At 48.8% G+C, this 6,963-nt stretch overlaps 1 long non-coding RNA gene across 1 annotated transcript; it reads right to left on the bottom strand.

Annotated features, from left to right (window-relative positions):
• Positions 1-5,742: 5,742 nt before the first annotated feature.
• LOC311587472 lies at positions 5,743-6,667 on the bottom strand. The gene is made up of 3 exons (XR_014775874.1): positions 6,650-6,667; positions 6,361-6,416; positions 5,743-5,837 (listed from the first exon to the last, which is right to left on the bottom strand). It is a non-coding gene; the product is annotated as an uncharacterized lncRNA (long non-coding RNA).
• Positions 6,668-6,963: the final 296 nt, after the last annotated feature.

A 6,963-nucleotide genomic window follows, 5' to 3' on the forward strand; every position in this document is an offset into this window, starting at 1 on the left:
ACATCCTGTATTTTCCTGATTTCTTTTTTATAACAAGCACAGGAAAATTCCATAGCCTGGTAGATTCTTTAATATGTTGAGCATTAAGCTGCTCCTGTACCAGTTGTTCCAGTACCTGTAGTTTTGGGGTTTTTTGTTTCTTTGTTTGTTTGTTTATTTGTTATAGGCTATAGTTTCACTCATAAAGGCTTGTCATTTAACCATTTTAAAGGTAGGGCTGTTGGTACCTTTGAAAGACCAACAGCTGTCATGTTCTGCTTACACAGAACCCGAATGGTCTGTGACTGTTCTTGATAATACCTTTTACTTTTTTTCTCAGAAGCATTCTTTATTTTATGGTTTGTTTCTGAGATTGGAGGAATTTTAATCTGTGTTTTCCATTGCTGCAACAAATCATGTCCCCATAAATTTATGGCTTTATTAGCCACATATGGCTTTAATTTTCCTATTTGTCCTTCTGGCCCTATACACTAAACCCATATTGCACTTTGTTTTACCTGAAACAAAGTTTCAATCCCTAGAAGCTGAATATTTACCTCCTGAGGAAGCCAATCTGGATGGCAAGATTTTGGTGAAATTATTGTTATATCCACTCCTCTGTCTACTAAATCTTCAATTTCAATGCCATTTATTTGTATTTTTAGCTTTGATCTCTGATCATTTATAGCAGTTTGCCAAAATACTTGCTTTTTAGTAGTTGATCAATTTCATCAGTAATTACGAGCATTTGCTGCTTTCAGAGAGAACCCAGGTACAGTTCCCAGCACCCACATTAGGCAGCCCACCTGTGCCTATAACTCCATCAGACATCTTTTTCTGGCCTCCATGGTGCATATTTAGCCAAACAGACACATACGTAAATGAAAAATTTTAAATGAGAAAATAGAATTATGTTCATGTTCATTTTCCTGATTTTAATCATTGTTTTGTTGTTAGGTAAGAGTATGGTTTTTTTTTTCATGGGCAAGATACACTGAAGTACTTCATTCTTGTGTGTGTTTGTTGCTGAGGGAGATACACTATACATACATACATACATACATACGTACGTACGTACGTACATAACATGCATATATACATACAGAGGGTGAGCAGGAAATTAGTGACATACAGATGAATGGATGAACAATAAGATACAAGCAACTAAGGAACCAATCATAGTAAAGGATGTTCAATAATTCTGTTGTTCATCCAACATTTCTAGAGGTTTGAAGCTATTACAAATTTAAAAAAAAACATCCAAGTAAGGCTGGAGAGATGGCATAGCAGTTGAGAACACTTGCTACTCTTGCATAGGACCTGGGTTCAACTCTCACCATATACCTAGGACATCTGGCACCCTTGTTTGGCCTCTGTGGGCGCTGAATGCACACTGTGCACATGCATGCAGGCAAAACACTCATAAAGTGTAAAAAAGGGTTTAAAAAGTCAAAACATTCAGTCACAATTTTGATAATAGCAATAAAGAGAGAAATGTATGGAAAGTGCAGAGCCTGGGGCACTTCATCACAGCTGTTCTTGTCCTCCTAGGAGGGAGTTGAAGGTGTAGACAGGTAACCAGTCAATTTTTCATTCTTCTCTTTCCTTATCGTGGAAGTAAATGAAGCCCAAAGATGATGAGAACCCCTAGAAATGGTAAAGATGGAGGGCTTTCTTTTTGGGGGCTCCATCAAGAATAGCCACAGCATTCAGGAAAAGCAGGCATGGTATTTGCATGGAGAGGAATGAGGACATCTTTAAATAGGTCTCTGCCATCACATGGTGCCACCTGAAAATCAAAATGAACCAGGCGTGGTGGCACTTGTCCTCCTGTTTGAAGGCCCCACAAGATGACAAGATCGCGTCCGTGGCCCATGACGTCTCTTTTCTTAGGACCCAAATTCAGACTATGGATGCCTTAATGGTTTCCGTTTGACTTGTTTCAAATCCCACTCCTGAATCAATCAATCTACCTGATTCTGGGCTGGCCTGCGGCTTGAACGCGACAACAGCATAGAGCCCACTGATTGGCTCAGGCAAACATTAACTACCCTGTTCTTGAAGCTGCTTGAAGCGCCCACATTCAGTTTAAATGGACTGGCCAAACTCAAAGTGGGAGATGCCTAAAGAGTACATGGAAAGGACTGCTTCTTAGTCAACCTGACTGAGTAACAGCCTGCAGTGGCCAAAAAGGATGCACCTGTATCTCTCCTCATCCTTCCCTTACTGCCGTGTACACACCCAAACGTCAGACCACACAGAGCACTTGGACCAGAAGGAACCCATTACAGGCTTGGCTGAGTGAGAGCCAATTAGAATCTTTCTGTGGTTCAGAAGGCCCTGGCTACCAGTTTGTCACACCCCAGGAGCTGGGCTCTCTTCAGTGTGACTGTACAGCTCCCCACCCCTGATTCTCAGCCGGCCTGTGGCTCAAACACAACAGCCTGCAGAAGCCATGACATAATCCTCCAACTCCATCCTCCAACTGACTGTTCTGGCTTTCCAGCTGACGGGACCCAGCCAACCTCTTGGAGGCCTGGACACAGAGGACAGCACCTGTCCAGCTTGTTTGGCCCAGGAAAAGTCCAGCACACACACACAAAAAAGCCTATCCTTGAGTTTAGCATGGTGGTGCACACCTTTAATCCCAGCCCTCGGGAGGCAGAGGCAGGTGGATCGCTGTGAGTTCGAGGCCACCCTTGTCTACAAAGCGAATCCAGGACAGCAGAGAAACCCTGTCTCGAAAAACAAAAAACAAATCCTGCCCAAGACTCACGGAGCCCCTCCCCCACCACCCCAGCAAGCCCAAAGTGACTTCTGATATGCTCCACCAGCCCCCCCCCCCAGCTGCTGAGCATCCCTGGGGCTTATTTACCCAGGTCAGTGCTTCTCCTGAGCGGTTACTGATTGTTACCCAGCATGACAGTGGCTTTAGATAGCTGATGCATACTCCCTCTAGAAGCCAGCGTCTTTAAAGCAACAGCGTTTGAAAGGTGGTGTTGACTTTGTTTGATCCTGTGAAGCATGGGCTGCAGGTGCTATTAAAATCTTGGTGTAAGTCAAAACTATGGAGAAACAGAAACTACAAAGTGGCAAAAAACCAAAAACCAACCAACCAAATAAACAAACAAACAAACAAAACCCGGGCTAGCCTGCTCCTTCCAGAGAGAGGCCAGCCAGCCCCACAAAGGCGGAGGGAGAAGCACGGTTGGCAGCCTGCTTCTACTTTCTGCAAGGGCAGCATCACCTCGTTCTTTCTTCCCCAAGAATCCCTTACCAGTGCCCAGGGAACCTTCTTTATCTGAGTTACTGTGACTGAGTTTCTGCTCTTCCCGGCCACTTGGTCACTATCTGGAGAAGCTAGATCTCAATACATCCGGTGACAAACAATGGACTTCTATGTGTGTTTGTGACCCCAAACTGTCCAGAGCTCAGCCACATGGCTAGATATAGTTACAGGACTGTAGCCCACATCTGTGGTCAAGGCCATGTGTCCTCTGCACCAGGCATCTGTCACTCTGTCCCAGCAGGCCTTTGGGGACTCAGCTGCACACACAGCCAGGGTTTGCCATCATTCCTACCCTCAGTCAAGAGCTGGGCCTCCAAAAAAGGCCAGATGCCATCCCAACATCTATTTCCTCCATCATGGGTTGAGCATCCTTCTAGATCTGAAGAGGTGAAGTACTTTGGACAGTCAGGAAAGACATGGGAGGCCAGCTGCTCTTGAGAAACCAGAGGTCCAGCACTAGCCACCAAGATGGGACACATTCCCACTGTTTCCAGGAGCTGTGTGTCCCTTCCTGCACATGCGCTACACCCCCTTATGAAAAGACCTGTTCCTCCCCAACCACTCTCCTGCCACGCTCACCCAGAGGCCGCCTCCGTATCCCCTCCCTTAATAAACCTCCCACGTGAGCTCTGTCAATGGTGCGACTTGATGGCATATGCTGAATAGATCGGAACACTCAGATCTGACAAGAAAAAGGCACAAGGCCGAAGAGTCTGTCTTAGTTTTTCCCAAGCAAGAGTCGCATCTGCACAAGCCACAGCCTTTGCCAGGGAAAGAGTCTGGTGGCTTCATTCTCTCACTCAGGGGAAGGAAGGGTTAAATCATGTTTTCCCTTCCCCACAGGTGCTCCTCTGGGGCAAGTGAACTCAGCTTTTCCATGTTTAGACCAAACACCTCAGCTCCCAGCCTGGCAGGTGTTTCTGTGTGTGAGCAAATTTTGATTTTGAAAGTGTTTTTTTTTTTTCCTGCCCCAAGTCTTAGACCAGCAGTGCAGGTGGCAGGCTAACTCCGGGTTAGCCGACACTGCCTCTCTGTGGCACTGCACTACAAGCCAGAGCGGATGAGATGGGAGAAAAGGTGGGATTCAGAGTGAGAAGGTCCTGAGTCAAGTTCTACCGAAGGCGCTTCGCAGCTGAGCATCTCCTGGCACAGCCTGTGGCTTCCCTGCATGCCTCAGTGTCCTCCTTTAGAAAACAGGTCCAATGACCCTTTCTCACCAGAGTGTCTGCTGATGCATGGAGATGGCCCATGCCAGGGTCTGGCTCAACCTTCTTGTTTAACAAATGGTTGTACGGTAGTCAAGATTCTTGATTGCAAGCTGTGTGGTAATCAAATGGAATTTACTGGAAGGCTATCAGGGGCTCATGGGATTGGCAGGGATGAGTGATGAACTCTGGAAAATGGCGAGAGACCAAGGAATTGCAACAGGGGCCTTCTCGAGGTCATGGGAATGGGTGGCCTACACGCCACCCTGCTGCCTCGGGCTTGGAGAGCCTCCCACCAGCCTTCCTTCCCAAGTTCAAATCAATCTCTCGAGGTTCCAGTAAGATGCGGTTACCTCCTAGGTGACAGTCACTGTTTGCTAGCAGCTAGAGCAAGGAGGGGAACTAGGCTGTGATTCCATATAGGAGGTGCCGCTTGGTGACCAGTGATAGCTCAGGGAGGACTGCCACTGGAAGAGAAATGCCGCCAGGAAGGCATGTTGGCCCCTGAGGTTTCCTAACCCCATAGGTGTTCAGCTGTGGGCACTGCCGTTCTGATCCAGAATGGAAAAGCTTCGTGGATTAGAGGGAGCGGAGCAGAGCAGCAAGGAATGGATGAGCTCAGGTTTCTAGTTGCAAGGTTTTCCTCACTAAGGGTGATGGGTGCTCAGGCAAGGCAGCAAACACGCCGCATTGCTCCTGACAGTGATCTTGAACAAGCAACAGCTGTGTGTGAGCTTCTGTTATAGGAAGACAGGACCCTCCCCCCCGGGGGTGCACTTGGAGTGGAAAAAGGGGCCTGCCAACGTCTACAAGAGCCAGCGCTGGTGATAGGGTGCCTTCTTCTTTTCATTAAAGGGGTGTCCCCTGCAGACTTGGCCCCTGAAACCGAGGGATCAGGATAAGCAATAGGTCAGACTGGGGGTGGCTGCTAGGAAAATGGCTTTCTCAGTGAGGCACAGCCATCCGCTAGGGAAGCCGAGTCCAGGCTCCTCCAGGGTTTCCAGCAATAACACAATTGTTAACCACTCGGCAGCCTGGACTGCGTGCTTCTCCCCTAACATAAAGACGGTTCTGCACCCAAAACACCCACCAAATAAGTCTTGTCCTCGGAAGCCTTCCAGGGACATTGAGCAACCTGCCCGCTCTGCAGCTCGGTGCGTCGTCTCACCCACTCGTGACTGCCGAAATGTCAGAGAAACCCCAGTCCCGTTTCATGTAACCCGACGACTGCCAAGGGCAGCCACCCTCCGGAAAGAGAACGTGGTTCAGGGAAAACAATCAGCGTCGGCGGCGCAGACGTACACATCTCTCTTTTTCTTGTTTCTGGGAGATGCTTTTCCACATCGAGCCTCAAGGTTCATTTTCTAAATGAGAAAATGATGACTTGTATGTAACGGCTGCGGGCCAGAGCATCTACCGTTTATGAACTCCACAGCCTTTATCGGGCCCGTATTGCATGCCTTTAAGAGCCGGCAGGAGAGGGCAAAAGAAACTGGGCTGTGCTGCTGGCATTCGCTAGTTTCCGGATTTCCCACCCTCCTCTCAGCCCCTTCCTCTGTAATACGGTGCTGACTGTCAGTGTCCGCTTGGTTGTACTTTACTGCTTTTCCAGTTCCTTCAGGAGCCCCTCAAGACCACAAAGCCCTGCAAAGCCTGGTGTCTGTCTGCCCCCTTCTCCCTCCCGTCTTCTCGCCTCTTCCCACATCCCTTCTGGGCTCTAGCCATCACTCATTCACTTGTCTTTCATTCATTCCCCCAAATACTTCTTATTCGACCACTCCAAGTCAGATGCTTGGGGACACTGAGAGAGGGGTAGGACAAGGGAGGTCCCTTCTCTTCAGAAGTCTAGATCCCAGACACAAATGGCAGAGAAAGAAGAAACGGAACCTTGTCAGACTTTGAGAAGGTCCCACGAGGCAAGAGTCTCAGTGGCTAGAAGGAACCTGAGGAAGAAGAAAGTGGCTCTGACTGGATGGTCAGGGAAGGGGGCCACGTGGTGGCGCACGCCTTTAATCCCAGCACTCGGGAGACAGAGGCAGGTGCATCGCTGTGAGTTCGAGGCCAGCCTGGTCTACAAAGCGGGTCCAGGCCAAGGCTACCCTGTCTCAAAAAACCAAAGGAGAGAGAGAGAGAGAGAGAGAGAGAGAGAGAGAGAGAGCCATTCTAAATTACTTACAATTCTGAAATTGCTCTGAAGGCAGCCCGGCCTGGGCATAGGCCCTCCAGAATGGCCGCCCACCCCTTGCATCCATTTTCTTCCGTTCAAGGCAGGCATCCACACCATCGCCACACGGAACCTGCCCCCAGTCTGCCAGGCTGCCCCCCCCATTCTCTCTGTTCTCCTCATGTGTGGAACCTTTCCCCAGTTTAACCTCCACTGCACACCTGCTCCACTGCCCAGATGCCCTCCCCCCTCCCGGCTTCATTGGAACAATCAGAAAATGAGAGGAGCGCTTCAGAGACCAGAGAACCCAACTGGGGTCTAGGCTT

Source organism: Acomys minous (assembly GCF_964271855.1).
Source record: "Acomys minous genome assembly, chromosome: 16".
Lineage (NCBI taxonomy): Eukaryota > Metazoa > Chordata > Mammalia > Rodentia > Muridae > Acomys > Acomys minous.